General features: G+C 34.6%; 1 protein-coding gene across 1 annotated transcript in view; it reads left to right on the forward strand.

Annotated features, from left to right (window-relative positions):
• Nucleotides 1-17,656, forward strand: part of Vps13B (vacuolar protein sorting 13B) — a 1,316,993-nt gene that overhangs the window by 283,891 nt on the left and 1,015,446 nt on the right. The window lies entirely within an intron of this gene.

Genomic DNA, 17,656 nt, shown 5'->3' on the forward strand with positions numbered 1-17,656 from the left:
AGATGGGAGCCTTCTTTACACATTTCTACCTCTTGCGACACCTATTTTTATACATCAGTGCTTCTTATAATAAAATATCTTTTGTTCAGCAGAAGTCAACAGCATTGGGTTACAATGAGTCATTTCAAGGTTGTCACTTTACAAGGCATGCAAGTGCATAAAGATTTCATCACCATCATGATATCGTGTGATGCATATTTGTGCAAATGTCACTGTTCAGGGAGATAACTTTGTTCATATGCCATGATCAGTCTTCCATGAAGAACAAGAATAGACAGACAGACAGACAGAGGCCACTTCCCATAGCACCACTACATGGTTTTGCACTGCTATGATTTTGCATTTTTTTTCTCTTAACCAGTGATTAAAAAAGCTCTATATTTGGTTTCTAGAGCAATTTCCACCCGATATTACGGCTCTCTTTGTCCACATACTACGTTCTGTTTACTTCGTGTGGCAAAATAAATTTTACCTACGAAAAGAAGGTACGGCCATGGGGCTTATCACCAATGTGCTCTTGATTCCTTTACTCTAAAACCTACAGTTTGGCTTAGATACGTTGACGATGTTTTCGTTATCTCGCCACATGGCCGTCAAACGTTAAACACATTCCTTAGCCACCTAAACAAACAACATGAGTGCATACAATTTACTATTGAAATTGAAAATCAGAATTCGCTTCCGTTCCTGGATACACTAGTCACACGTCTTCCCTCAGGCAGTCTATCCTTCACTGTTTACCACAAGCCTATACACACACACTGGCCAATATATACATGCTAACTCATATCACTGCCCTTCACAAAAATTTGGAGTCATCAACATGCCCAAAAACAGAGCTATAACAATTTGCACACAATGTAATAATTTTCCATGGGGTATTCTGTCAGATGCCTTTGCAAACTCCAGCAGTATCATGGTATAGCCATTTTCTTTATCTAAATCTGCTGTCACCTTATTATAAAATGTGAATAAATTACTGAGTCAGGACCTCCCTTTTACAAAGCCATGCTGTCCCTATAGAGCAGAGGTCACCAAACTTCTTTGACCATCGACCCCCTTCAAGAGTTTCTTGACTTTTTATTGACCCCCTCTATTCTACTATTACGTAATTATAATAGGACAAGCAAAAAAGACGCTTATGTGAGTTTTTAGATTGTTTATTTTACAGTTACAGTGTTTATTGTATGTATAATATAATATATATATATTATTATATTATATTACTTTTACTACTACTATTACTATCACTGGTATTACTAGTGATATTAATAAACTACTGGTATTAATATCACTGGCATTACTACCAGCCCTGCTGAACTCTTCAACATAGAGAAGTTTAGCTCATGAATGGATAACGATTGAATTATAATATGTATGTTGATGAATTTTAGAACATTAACGCTCACTTGTATGTCGATGCACAAAAATGAGACTGGGATCAACATGTGTGCGGTTCTTATTTATTTACACTTACACGTATTCAATCTCGCGCCTGCCGGGCAGGAACTACTCAAATCCATTTATTGGTAAATACGTCATTTTGGCTTACTTGATTGGCCTCCGTAACTATTTTCATGACCTTGCTCCATCTTACAGGTCCTATTTAATGTCACTGTTCCCACGATTCACTCTTAATTGCGTTGTCATTCAGGATGGAGGTAATCCAAGTTAACTGAATTAAATATTGCCCGTGCAATGATGTCTTATATTTTTCTGTCGACCCCTAACAATGTTATATTGACCCCTGGGGGTCGATATCGACCACTTTGGCGACCACTGCTATAGAGTATCATATTCCTCTCCACCCATTCCTAAATTTTACTTTTAACTTTTCCAATACGCTAACCGCCACTCTAGAGAAGAGAATTGGTGTAATTTGCTACTTCTGTCTTGGAGCCACCATTATAACTCTTAGTAGGGGAATACCATGAGTAGACATATAAATACAAAATTAATGACGGAAAATTTCACGTAAAAAGATTGTTTTGATAGTATAATTTTTGTCTGTGTGTTACAGGCATCTTCAGTACATGTTAAGCTCAAATTAAACAGTAGCTGACAATTCCAAAAAGCGCCACCTAAGTAGTTAGTGTAAGATAACTAAAAAGGTCAATAATAATAATAATAATAATAATAAAAAGCTATATATATACAATAAGAAGTTAGGAAAGATTAGCTGATTTGTAAAGTACAGTGGTATCTCGTTAATCCAAACCTCTTTAGTCCAAACCCTTCAGTAATCCGAACACTGCGGTTTGAAAGAAAAAAGTTTTATTTATTACGTATTATTATTTTGTGTACTATTATTTTTTTAACTATTATTATTTATTTTATTATTATTACAGTACAGTATTTTTTTCATACTGTCGATTGTATGGTTATACTGGAGGCGTATTTTGATTTATTGTGTGTTCGTGTTTGCTTTTTTATACTGTACAGTATGTACTGTATTGTCCTCATGAATCCCAAATATACACAAAGCGAGGAAATTCAAAACGTGCACAATTTGGTTAAAAATATAAATCGAGATGTTACGGAATGGTTTACAGGTAGAACCGAAAGTGAATTCGAAATCAAATCAGATGTTGAAATTATAAATATGATGCTACAGAATGAATTAGAAGACGATGATGACGATGAAGAACGAACTCAAAGAAAAAGAAATGTATAACAAAAAGAGGCAACTGACAGTTTTAATGTGTATAGAATGTGCTGAGCAGAATGATACGCCATTCCACAAAATTTTGTTGCTAATGCAGCTCCGAGAAGAAGCATTCATAAAACATTTAGCTTCCAAGAAACAAAAGAAAATCAGTGACTTTTTTACAAAGAAATAAAAAAACTTTTTTGTGTGTTACTTTGTGAAACGTTTTTTGAGTTGTGTACAAGAAAGTGATATTTTTTACGCAAAATAAGTTACGTACTGACATAACTGACGTGCATACATACTGAACTATGCAATTTTATTAAATCAGAATCCTCAACAATACAGGTACATACAAATTAACATTTTTACTAAAATAAACTTGTGTACTGTATTTTTTTTTTTTTTTTTGTGTTACATTACAGTACAGTAGCTTTTTTCTATCAGTTAATTTATTTACAGAATTAAATTGATGTACCATTAGAATCTGATTATTTTTGTCTTAAACGCTATTTATTTTTGCCTCTTGGGGAGAAATTCTAATTTGAACTTTTCGCTAATCCGAACGAGCATGGTTTTTATTAGTTTGGATTAGCGAAATACTACTGTACTATCTCCCATAAAGGGGATAGACATAAACCATCAGATCTGTTTAAGTTAGGAGAGTGGAGTAAAGTTTCACATGTTTCTTTATAAAGCCGTTCTGTGAGGAACCGACTTTTGTGAGACTCTTGTCTTTTTCCAATGAACTCTATGTCTGGTTAAGATGGCATGTTCTGCAAGTCCAGACTGTTCAGGTTTAAGGTACTGAATATAAGACTGGTGTTCTTCTAGTTGAATAGAGGCAGATCTTCCTGTTTGTCCGAAATAAGATAATCCACAAGAGCAAGGAATCTGGTAGACACCTAGATAATTAAGATGTGGAAGCTTGTCCGTAGGAAAAGTGAGAAAGGTGGGGATTTTTCTGACTGGTCGAAAGGCAACAAAAATATTCAGTGGTTTTAAAACTTTTGCTATGCGTTCACTAATGCCGTGTACATAAGGGATAGGAATGCGTGTTATTTCTTCTGTAAAAAAAAAAAAAATCTTTTTACACGAGATTTCCGTCATTAATTTTGTATTTTTAGCCACCATTATATAATGGAACTATCACACTCTCTAGGATACTATGAATATGATACTCTCTCTTTCCGTTCCCTTTGAAACTTACCAGAGATGAGACTTAAGAGTAAACCACTTTGTCAGAGGCACTGCCAGTTCACTTGCACATTCTTATAGCACACAAGCTGCCATACCACCCAGGCCCACTCCTGTATTCACATTGATCTTTTTTGATATATTGAGTATCTCCGGTTCATCTACCTCAATTTTCACATCAGTGTCTGTCACATCTGTAATTGCAAAGTCACTATGTGGATGATATATCATTGCAAAGTATGATCACTTAGTAACAACTATTTCTTCTGCTTTAGTCACTTTCCTATCATCAGCACTGAGTAGAGTTATCTTTTCATAATCATTATTTTTCTTACATTCTTTTTCTTTCACATCAGTCTCTGTCACTTCTGTAATTGCAAAGTCACTACATGGATGATCTATCATTGCAAAGGGATCACTTAGTAGCCTTCCTTTCCATGCTAGTCACTCTTCTTGCTCACGAGCATGCTGATTGTCTTTTTTGTTTATATTCCTTATATTCCACAGGGCTTTCTTTTTTTTTGCATCTCTTGCTTAATATATTGCTACTCATCCACTTAAATCCTACTCAGTTTATCATCCTGACCCTGGGTATGCAGTCTGATATAGCCTCACTCAAACAATCCCTGACTGCTTCCTATGCATTAATGACATTCATTCCATGTATCTTCTTATGCCATGCCACTGTTCCAAGTTGCTTCCTAAGTTTGTCATAATTACCAGCCTTGTAGTTCTGCATAAACCCTTTCTTGAATGAAAATTTCACATTGATAACTTTCCAAGACAAGATTGCATGGTCACTTTCCTCAATTAGAGGTAGAGATTCTACTGTAGTTATAGATAGAACCTCTGATGCTATTACCAGATCTAATGCTTTCAAACTCCTGGTCCCCTCCATCACATGCTGTTGTAATGTGGTAATTATCCCTTAGTAACTGTATAAATTCCATTTCTATTTTGCCATGTGCCCTTTCCTCTTTCCAGTCTTATATTCTCATAGTTGGCCTGCACTCATTGTGCTGATCTTCAGATGAATGTCATCCACATCTTGGTCTATATATTTTGTCCTGTTGGCTTCTATCTCACAACAGAGAGCCTCAGATCTACAATCTTCCTTAACTTCTGTTTATGTTGGTTGAAGTTTTTCAGCTATCATTAATAATACCCCTTCTCCTGCTAAGAAATTATCATGGGAGACTTCTATCTTCTCTGAAAATACAATATCCATTACATTCTATCCCTGTAACTACATCATTCTTTTACAACCTTGCTGAAGCCAATAAATTTTTGGCCAAGTTGTGCTGACCAATACCAAAAAAAAGTCCTCTCTCTTATTTCTGGAATGAATGTGAAGAACTGTACCCAGCTCTTCACATTCATTCCAGTATTCATACTCATCTATCCCAGGTGTGGCTATTTCCTCAGTCATTCCTGCATTCACACTCATTTGTCTCATGGGTGGCTAGACACATGCTTGATTGCTTCCCCCCCTAATATCTATAGTTTCCCTGGCTTTGCACTTCCAAACTCTGACTGAACAATGCTTTCTCCATGCATTTAGCTCCAAAACCATTCAATAGCAGTCCATAGGCATATATAGGTCCCTTTCATCCATCAAATTTGCTCCATACATCTATAAATTGCACACCATTCCTCCAGCACAATCTTCTCATCAACTCATTGGCAATCATGGCCCTTCTTCTCAGTTCTGCCTTGGTATCTTATCATAATGAGGCAGTACACTTACAATCTTTACTTTCTCACTCTTCATTTTTGCTTCTTCCAACAACTCTTTCATATCCTCTCTTATTACATATTTCTCACCTTTAAAATCATTTGTGCTTTCCAAAACAGTTTACTCGTTCACTTCTTTCTTCTGCAAACTTACAGCTTCACTAGCATCCATTATCTTTGCACCTGGAAAACATGCTTTTGTCACTTTCTCATTAAGTATACCTCTTATCATTGAATTTCCATATAATACTTTCTCTTTTTTTCTAGTTTCTTGCAGTTTTATACTTTTCCCATTCACTCTTTCCTTCTCTCTCTCTCTCTCATGCTGTACCACATGTTTCTCCAGCCACTCAAACTCATGTTTTGTCCTGTGATCACTGGCATCTCATCATCCACATTATTACTTTCATCCACTTTCTTCAAACTCTCATTCATATTTCATGCACTATCATTCACTGCTTCCACTACATTCTTCGTAACATTTTCACAATCCTGTCTTATATCCTTAATAGCAGTCACTTCATTTTTCTACTCTCAGCATGACTTTCATTTCTTGCATTCACTTACGAAACATTTCTGACAAACATTCTCGCTCTTGTACCACAAACTATTCACTCTCAGTAATGAATACATTAAACATACACTGTACATTGCACTAAATCCCACATATTAATATCATTCAATATCAATGAATGATATTCAATTTCTTGTACACATCAGTGCCATAATGTAGAACTTTTGAAATAACATTGCATAATAATAGTCATGACTAAACAACACATTTAACAATATTGCCAATATTTACTAAAAATAAGGACTTAGGTTAGCAACACATGTATGACAGCTGTTATGTTATTCATAATTTTTATTTTATAAATATATGTATGATAAACACACATTATATTATATTATACTTGCTATGTTATACTATCCTATGTTAAATTAGACTAAACTGACAGTAATTTGGGAAATATATATATATATATATATATATATATATATATATATGGTATTTATTTTTTGTATTGTATTGTTTATATATGAAAAATTGTATCATTAAACTGAAATTTATGCATTCTGATATTACAAAAGAAGTTTTGCTGTAATATGTTTTGTTCATCTGACAATTCGAGATGTAAGCAGAAGAATTCATTGTGAAGTATTAATACCAGAAACACTTATGTTTAATATTATTATTGTAAAATGTTTGCCTTAGTTTCATAGCCATTGTCAATATAGTTATAGGAAAACTCAAAAAAGAACAATTTAATTGAAAGCATGTGATATTATGTACAATATCAGCTCCGGTAGGATAGCTCCTACAGCGTACATACTCAAAATAAATTACAATACATTGATTTCGTTAATTATTTTTAAATGATAAACACTATTTTATTACAATTATGGAACACATGAATGGTGAATATTGGTTAATATAATTTCCCAAAATTGAGAAAGTTTTAAGCAATCATTTTTGTTCAGATTCAGGTTGTGAATGTGTGCTTCACAGCTTTCTTTGTAGAGTCTTTCTAGAAGAAAGAAACTTTTGTGTGACACTTTGATTTTCTTCTACTGAATTCTGTGTTTTGTAGATAAGGTATGGTTTGCTAAATTGCATTTGTGGGATTCATTAAGAGAAATATGTGTTCCAGACAAATTTATGCAGATCGACCAGTTTTTCCAAAATAATTAACTAAATCAGTTTATTTTGAATATCTATTAATGCAGATAGAGCTATTCTCTTGCAGCCGATATTGCACATAATATCACATGCTTTCAATTAAATTGTTCTTTTTTGAGTTTTCCTATAACTGTATTGGCAATGGCTATGAAACTTAGCCAAAATTTTACAATAAAAATATTAAACATAAGTGTTTCTGGTATTAATATTTTATAATGAATGATGTTTTGTTGGTAGAAATTAAGTCAGTTTTGAAAATGACTCGTCAACTTAAATAATTTAAAATAGATAAAATATTATAAACAAACATGTATATAAATACAGTCGGGTCTCTTTTTATGCGGATTTGAAGTTATGTCCCCGCATAACTTCAAAACTTATGTACTGTTGTACATAATGAACAGAATGTTGCAGTACATTCTGGTGTAACATGAGTAACGTGTAAGCAGCGAGTGTCCATGAGGTTTAATTTTGCATGTAATTGTTTGTCTTTTCATTATCGAAAGTCTAAATTTTGCAAATTTTTATTTTAAAGATTTAATTTGGTCCAATGAAGAAAAAAAAAGTACCAAAGAAAAGCAATTTCTTTGCAAATAAAAATTGCAATTTTAGATCGCTTAGCAAAAGGAGAGGGATCTACGGCGATTGGTAAACATTTTAATTTAGGCAAATCTACTATAGGAGCAATTAAAAAGAATGAAGTCGCAATAAGAAAATCTGTCATTTCTGGCACAAAACTAAGTGCCAAATTATCATCGTATTCAAGAGATGCTTTATTAGAAAAAACGGAACGAGTGCTCGTAATTTCGATTGAAGAATTAGCTCAAAGAAGAATTCCTATAAGTGGTTATTTAATTAAACAAACGGTTTTATGAACAGATGAAGCAATTAGAGCTGTCTACTTTCACTTCCCAGACTGATAAAGAATTTTCGGCTAGCAAAGGATGGTTAACTGGGTTTTTAAAAAGGAATGTACTTCATAACATGAAGATTACAGGCGAGGTTGCAGCAGCAGATGAAGAAGCAGCCAAAAATTTTCAAGAGAAGTTAGCCAGAATTATTGAAGATGGTGGATATTGTCCCGATCAAGTGTTTAACGTTATGAAAGATTGTTTTGGAAGAAAATGCCAAGTCGAACTTGCATCGCAAAGTCTGAGAAAAAAGCAAGTGGGTTTAAAGCAAGCAAAGATCGAGTAACGTTGTTACTTTGTAGCAATGCATCAGGAAATCGAATGTTGAAAACCCCTCCTAGTAAATCGATCTCTAAGACCACGTGCTCTAAAAGTCAAAGATCTAAAACAGCTACCAGTATATTGGACTAATAAAAAGGCCTGGGTAACAACTGCTGTATTTACTGAATGGTTCAATAATTGCTTTGCTAGAAGTGAAAACATGTATAAAGCAAAAAGCTATCGATTTTAAAGTTTTATTAATTATTGACAATGCACCAAGTCATCCACATTTAGAACATCCAAATGTGCGGGTAGTGTTTTTTCCACCCAGTACAACAAGCATTATTCAGCCATTAGATCAATGCATAATTGCTATTTTTAAAAAATATTACGTTAAGCACACTTTTCAATTTATATTGGATAAACTAGAAAATGAATCATTAACAGTAACTGATGTTTGGAAAAAATTTTCTATTTTGGACTGCTTAAATCATGTTGCATCTGCTATTGCTGAAATAAGATCACAAACTTTAAATGCTTGCTGGAAAGCAGCTTGGCATGGATGTATTGCAAACAGTGCAACCATCCAAACATCTACATTATCAGCTGAAATCATTACTTTGGCACATGAAATTGGTGAAGAAGGTTTTGATACATTTAGCCAGAATGATGTACACGAATTGCTTGTGGATAATGTCTTAAGTGAGGATGATAATATTGGATATTGATTAACTTTAGATATCGTCGAAGATCCAGAAAACGATAGTGAAACGGAAGAAAAACCTGTCCCCCCCCTCACTGCAAATATAATTCGAGAAGGTCTTGAACTGCACAATAAATTGGAAAATAATTTTCTTGTTAATGACACAAATTCTGAACGAGCCTTTAAATTCCAATGTGAGCTGAAGAACTGTATGTCTGGATATTGTGAGCTGTATAAAAAAATTAGTAAAATCATCATTGCAAAGTTTAATCCCTGATTACATTGTATTCAACGTATTTTTCAACGTAAGTTAGGTCTTTTTTGTGCTCTTTTTTATATGCGGTTGTCTGTGGAACGTATCTACCACATAAAAAGAGACCCATCTGTATATAGTTTGTCCTCAACTTATAATGGTCATTCCATTTTTGTAATAGATTTGATATGAACACAGACGATTAAGAAAATAACTGTTTATTGACTTAATAGCTAATATTTCGCTGGTATTATATCCAGCATCTTCAGAGCACACAACACAAAGTTTGTTACAAATACAAAACAACCACAATCCAGTGTAATAGTGGGACTTTTTTTTTTTTTTTTTTAAACCTATATGGCGCCATATTAGGACTTTAGTCTTGTGTTGCACACTGCAATTACTTTTACTAGCCCCACTGTTACACCGGATATGGGTTGTTTTGCATTTGTAACAAACTTTGTGTTGTGTGCTCTGATGATGCTGGATATAATACCAGCGAAATATTAGCTTTTAAGTTAATAAATAGTTATTTTCTTAATCCTCTGTTTTCATATCAAACCCTGAAATCTATTACAAAAATGTCTGACGAACACATAAGCCTATCCACAGTTATTCCATTATTTAAAAAATCAAACATTAATGCCTCCATGCCATGTTTATTGCAACAATAAAACTTCTACTATGCTTTCTTTGGCTTGCAGCTGTGCATTATCTGTGTGGGTGTGCAGAATATTGCTTGGATTAGTGTAGTATGATGTTGGTTGGGGAGAAGGGAAATGGTTTTCAATAGGGTCATTTTCATTTCAGTACTAAGCAACAGATGCTGTTTATTATTAGTTAGTTTAAATATACTGACTAAATATAGAATTTCTCTTAATTATTGGTTTCTAATATGTCCGGGAACATATTAGAAACCGATGTTTTCGCCCCTGTCTGCATAGTTTTAGTTTCATTGGAAGCACATGCCACGATTTTTGTAGCATGTGCTTTTACTTGTAGTGTGGAAAAGAAAGAGACCATTGAATTAGGAATGTAAATGAATATTTGTGATAAAATAACATACATATATAGTTATTTCATACTTATGACATGAACATTGGAATAGAAAAAATCAAAGATGCAAAGAAAGTATATTCTTGGTTTTATCCTTTATCCAAGTATAAGCAAACAAAGTTTGCACCAGTAACTTGAGGACTGGGCAACTCATCTATAGAGGCTAATGACTTCACATTACTTGCCTTAGTATCCCATAATGCAAGTAGATATCCTTTCGGACATGTATAATGCTATGTTTTAGGGAAGGGTCACTACTCAGACCAGTTTCAACCTTTATTGAGGTGAAAAAGTAAAGGGTTGCTCATCATAGGCCTAGAGTAGTTAGTATAGGGGTACAAGAGAGCCTGATAGTATTAGGAGAAAGAAAGACAGACAGCATGATAGACAGAGAAAAGGCCTCAGTTCTTTTATATCATCATATAGCCAAAGGCTATCAGTTTTCCTTTTTCACCAATCTCACATAAATGAACAACCGAAAGACCAATTGAAATTAAAGCACAAAGATGACTGATACCCAGGTGGTTAGCCCACATCTGGGTTAACTGCCTTGAGTTGGCCTTCTTTTCCTAGGATTGCTCTCCAGTCATCCCTGCAATTGACTATAAGACCACATTGAATTAAGAGGATAAAACTATTTAAAAGAGATTTGGGAGAGGAAAGATTAGCAAAACAAGTGTTCTCTGCCAGGTTGGCAGGAAAACGACCCAGAGGAAGACCAAGATATAGGTGGATTGATACAGTACAAAGTGCCTTAGACGATAGAAATATAAGATCTGATAATGTTGGAGTCTTGACAAGTAACAGACTGATTTGGAGGAAAATTGTAGATAGGAAGTTAGTAATATTGTAATTTTTTCATGTAGTACTGTCATATCCTGTACACCCCTTGAGGGTACATGGCAGGAATTTGATGATGATGATGATGAACTATTTAAAAAACCTCTCATAGCAAGAATAGACAGAATTTTATCTTCCCCCAGTGAATATTGCATGATGTGGGTGGTGTACACCATCAAATTTATCATTAGATGATAAATTTAATGTATTTAATTGTCTATAAAATCGTCTGACTGAACAATAAAATTTCCACAATACAATATTATAAAGCATTTGGATGTCATATTGCTGGTTTTCAAATCTATATTTCTTTCTAACCTTCCATAAAGTATTTTAATTCATTAATTATAAAAATCAAAATTCTCTTTCCATTGCTGACAGGTGGTGTGGTATTGTAAAAAAAATAACCTGATTTAAATCAAGGTGATATTAAATCCCACATTGTTTTAAAACCAAATAAGAAACTCAAATGGTTGCACCTTTTTGACAACTCGTATAGAAGAGTATATAAGTTCTTTTCGCTATACCCTTTGGTATTTATTTGGTCTAGCTATTCACTGATGAAGCCTCAATAAAGGCTGAAACCGGTCTGGGTAGTGACATCCCACCATAATGTAATAACAGCATACATTTCCTAGGAAATGTGTTTTTACATTATGGAAAATTCCAAGAATAGCGATCAGAACTTTACCACCTTTGCTACGAGTTGCCCCGAGATTGTACTATGTACTAGGACTACTTGCATTAGCTCACGCTAGTAATCGCCGATACTTTTATAGTTTACTATATTCGGCATGAAACTCTCTGATTCCAATCTTTGAGTTTCTTATTCGGTTTTAAAACAATGTGGGATTTAATATCCCCTTCATTTAAATAATGTTTATATCGCTGAAATGAAGTCTATTGGTTCTTTATATTTAAGTAAAAAATAACCTGTTCTGTAGTAAGTAATGGAATGCCCAACACATTACATAATCTGTTCCAAATACGCAGGGCAAGAGGGCAGCTGTAGAACGCACATTCTACTGTTTCCAATCAGTAACAGATTGGATCTCCGATATTAAAGTACCTCCATTGGATGGTATTGACTGGAAGGTGGCCATATGCAATTCTTTAAGCAAGATCCCTCCTATCAGGGTATCCTTGGAACTTCATCAAGTTATGAAACAAAATGTCACAGATTGGATCTGCAATGTTAAAGTACCTCCATTTGGTGGTATTGGCTGGAAGGTGGCCATATGCAATTCTCCAAGCAAGATCCCTCCTATTAGGGTAGCCTTGGAACTTCATCACGTTATGAAATAAAATATTGTTGTCTGTACCTAACTGTGGAACTTCATGATGAAAGAGATTAAAGATTTCTTTATACCAAATTTACTTTTTTTTTTTTTAATGGAAAGAATGTCAATTCCAGAGTGTTTTAGCAGTATTAGAATTAAGCACAGAGTGTTGTAGTATTCAGGAACAATCTCTCAGCTTTTGGAACTGTATAATCATTAACTCCTAACAGTGGAAGATGAAAACCCAAGTAGTACCAGAAAGGGCTGCACATGTGTGATCAGTCTACAATATTTTATGGATTTTAGAAGCTGAATTGCTTAAATAGCAGAATTTTAAGACTGGAAGTCCAAATCCTCCATGCTTCTTTGATAGTTGAAGAAATTCCTTTTTAACTTCTTGGTATTGGCTGGACCAAAAAATTGCAGAGATTTACTATATAATTACTTTTCTTCAGCTTCTGTGATGTCTGTAATATTTATTATGTACAACTGAGCAGGAAGATTATTGTTTTGAGTACTATGGTTTTAGAAGAAAAGGAGAGTGACCCTATTTTTCAGTCTTCTAACATTCGAACTTTATTGAGATCTCATCAGTGGGAGCTGGACCCTGAAGTGATACCAAGGTTGAAGTAATGCAGAAGTCATAATTCCATATACAAGTAGCCAAAGGATGTCACACCTTATTACTAAAATACTCTTGATTAGAGATAGATGTTGAAATTTTTTCCATTTGGATGCTAAGAAATTATATTCTTGGTTTAATCCTTTATCCATGTGTAAGCAAACAAAGTTTGCACCTGAAGTAACTTCAGGACTGGGCAACTCATATATAGAGGCTAATGGCTTCACATTACTTGCCCCATCATAAGTCAAGAACTGATATAACAACATTATATACATATATTTAATGATTAGCAACATTATTTCATTGTGGAATGAAAAACAAGAAATACAAAACAATGACAAAACTCACAAAGATATCAATAAACAGGAAAGTACAGAAGAAATAGAAATGGAAGAATTAGAAAAAGAATTTAAAAACTGAAGAAATAGAAAAAACCCAGGCTTGGATGGAATATGCATTGATCTCTTTAAATATGCAGACAATAGTTTAAAAGAAAACCTACTTAAACTCTTCAATAATATCTGGAAATATCAAAAGATACCAGAAGAATGGGAAACTGGAGCAGTAATAAGTATTCACCAAAAAAAAGGTCCCAAGGACAAATATAGAAATTACAGAGGCACTACTCTCTTAATAACAGCATCTAAACTATATGTGAACATTTTAAAGAACAGACTAATTAAATATACAGGAAATTATTTAAAAGAAGAACAGTGTGGTTTTAGAAGAGGGAGAGGATGCACAGATCATAGAAAAAAGAAAAGAATTTAATCTGTTCACTTTTCTTCTGTTTGTCGACTATGAAAAGGCGTATGATGACTTGAACAGAAATCTATTCTGTAAAATATTACATCATCATCATCATCAAATTCCTGCCATGTACCCACAAGGGGTGTACAGGATATGACAGTACTACATGAAAAAATTACATCATTACTAACTTCCTATCTACAATTTTCCTCCAAATCAGTCTGTTACTTGTCAAGACTCCAACATTATCAGATCTTATATTTCTATCGTCTAAGGCACTTTGTACCGTATCAATCCACCTATATCTTGGTCTTCCTCTGGGTCGTTTACCTGCCAACCTGGCAGAGAACACTTGTTTTGCTAATCTTTCCTCTCCCATTCTATTTAAGTGACCATACCATCTGAGATTAGCTCTGCTAACGCATTCCTGGATGCTGACAATGTCAAGTTCTTTCCTAATATCCTCATTTTTAATATGATATTGCCATTGATGCCATCTGTTCACGCCTCTAATCTTTTTCTCAGGACTCTCATATCTGCAGTCTCTAGTCTTTGGTCAAGTGTTTTACTTCTGACCCAGCTCTCAGATCCATAAGTTAAAATTGGTTTGAACACAATCTTGTATACAGCTAATTTAGTGTTCCGACTAATTTCTTTCTTATTCCATATGAATTTATTCAATTGACTTCCCACGATACCAGCTTTGCTGATTCTGTTGTCTATTTCTATATTTAGTTTACCATCTTCAGTAAAAATTGTGCCTAAGTAGCTGAAATGTTTTACTTGTTCCACAGGTTCTCCATTCACAACACAGTTGACATTTTCAATGATTCTGCCTATTTTCATTGTCTTTGTCTTTTTATTGCTGACCTTCATACCATATCTATTACAACAGCTATTCAATTTAGTCAGAGAATCTTGCAGACTTGTAGTGGATTTATTTAGAAGTATAACATCATCCACATAAAGCAAAGAGCTGACATTAACATCTCCAATTTTGATATCATGTTTAATACCACATTCCTTCATAATGTGATCCATATAGATAATGAATAACAGAGGGGATAATGTACATCCTTGTCTCACACCAGATTTAACATTAAACCATCTTCCTGTACTTCCTTCAATTCTAACTGCTGACTCACAACTCAAATAAAGACAGTATTGCTTGATATAATGCCCCATTGACACCATATAACTGCAGCGTATTGAATAGCTTCTCTCTCTTGGCACCTTGTCATATGCCTTTTCCAAATCGACAAAACTTAAATACAGATCTTTGTTATATTCCCATGCTTTCTCGACTATTTGTCGTAAAGTGAAGATCTGATCCTGACAGCCTCTATTTGGCCGGAATCCAGCTTGTTCTTCACCAAGCTTTTCTTCCACAATTCTTCTCAACCGTTTCTCAAGTATACTTGCATAGATCTTGCCAGGAACACTCAGTAGTCAAATACCTCTGTAATTCTCACATTCAGTTTTATTTCCCTTTTTATATATGGGTACTATGAGAGCTCTACTCCAATCATCGGGAATTCATCCCTCTGTCCAGGCTTTCTGAACTATGCAGTGCAGCCACTGTAAGACTCTTATACCACCATACTTCAGCATTTCTGGTCGAATATCATCTACTCCTGCTGCCTTTCCACATTTCAAGCCTTTGATGGCTTTTTCTACTTCAAGTATGGATATGTATTCCTGACTGCATGCCTGGTCAGTGTTTTTTATTACTGTGCTGTCATCACTGCTTGTTTCATTTAGCAGTTTTTCAAAGTAATTACTCCATACTTCAAGGATATCTTTTTCTCCTGTTTTCATTTCACCTTTATCATCTCTAATTCCTTTTACAGCACTCTTTCCTCCATTCCTAAGCTTCTTCAACAACCTCCAGAATATTTTGCCACCTTCTTGATATTTATTTTCTATATTCTTGCCAAAGTCCTCCCATGACTTTTGTTTAGCTAGTTTTACACACTGTTTAGCTTTCTTACATTTGTCTCTGTATTCTGTAAGAGTAACAGCTGACTTATTTGCCAGGAACGTTTGATATGCTTTCTTCTTTTCCTTCACTGCCTCTTTAACTTCCTGTGTCCACCAGGGAGTTCTGATTTTTTTATCCTTGCACACAACCTCACCACATGCCTCTCTGGCAGAATCAATCAATGTTTCCTTCAGAGTTTGCCACTGAATCTCCAAGGTTTGATTCCTGTTCTCAAACTCTTTCATTTTCTTTTCAATAATATTTCTGTATTTTAGTCTACAGTTCACATCTGAGAGCTGTTCAACTTTTATTTGCTTTAAAACTTTCTTACATGTTATTCTTTTCAATATGAAATTCAATTTTATCCTGCTCAAGACTAAATAGTGATCACTTCCAATTTCAAATCCTTTGTACACTCTGGTGTCCTGCACCAGGGAGAAAACATCACTATCAACAATAACATAGTCAATGAGACTTTTCTTATTCCTAGCCTCTTCTCTCCATGTGAATTTGTGCACATTTTTATGTTGGAACATGGTGTTAATAATAACCAGTCCATGTCCTGAGCAGAAATCCAACAGATATTTGCCATTATTATTAGCTTTGCTCTTTTCTCCAAATTTTCCCACAATATTTTTGTATGTCTCACAATCATTTCCTACTCTACTATTTAGATCCCCAACAAGGATCAACTTTTCCTTTTTCATTGTGTCTGTTTCTTTTTCTAAAGCCTCAAAAAATTCCTCCACTTCTACCTTAGTAGAACCTTCTGTGGGACCATAGGCACAAATAAGTCTCATTGTCCAGTTCCCCATTCTCATATTTGCCCACATTACTCTACTTGAGACCGCCTGCCATTCCAGAAGATTAGCCTCGTATTTTGTGTTGAATACTATGGCTACTCCTTCTTTTCCTTGATTGTCATTGCCTGAATATAACATTTTGTATTTATTGCTCAGAAAGATCTCACCAGTTTTGGTCTTTTTTGTTTCAGTCACCCCTATTATGTCGATCTGGTACTTATCTAACTCCTCAGCTAGCTCCATTTCTTTGCCATTCAGGCTTCTTACGTTGATAGTACCGATCTTTAACTCTGGTGATGTTGAGTTGGGGTTTGTTTTCATATTTGTTCCAGTAGCTGACTTTTCGCTGTTCACCCTGGTTCCCTGGCGAAAACAACGGGGGCCTTGTTTAACCGGGCGACGCCCCAGCCGGAATGAAATTTTGTCATGTTGTACCATCATTTTTTTATTTTGGTTTAACCAATAAGAATACAATTTGGTCAGCTAAATCCCAAATTGTCAGCCCATCCTCGTTCGTTCAGTATCAAAGTAGATACCCAACAGGGTGCATCACGAGAAGGTGAGGATTGGACATTAGGTCAGAAGCCCTGGTCGGTTCTCCACATTCCTTTAAAGGCTATGTGGAGGTCTCCTCTCAGTTATACAGCTTTGACCCTTAAGCACCCCTGTAAAATATTACAAGATAATAAAATACCTCCTCAATTAATTAATGCAATAAAAAGTCTATACAGAGAAACAAAAATTTGCATCAAATTTGCAGATGGAACATTATCAGAACCTATAACTATAAATAAAGAGTAAGTTAAGGTCATGGCTTATCCCCAATCCTATTCAACATTTATAAGAATCCTAAAAGAATGGAAAACAACTGTCAAAGATGGAGTTGAACTAACAAATAATATACAGCTAAGTACAATACTTTATGCAAGTAATC

The sequence above is a fragment of the Typopeltis vanoorti genome, chromosome 17, assembly GCF_054136105.1.
Source record: "Typopeltis vanoorti isolate ZY-2024b chromosome 17, IOZ_Tvanoo_1.0, whole genome shotgun sequence".
NCBI classification, from domain to species: domain Eukaryota; kingdom Metazoa; phylum Arthropoda; class Arachnida; order Uropygi; family Thelyphonidae; genus Typopeltis; species Typopeltis vanoorti.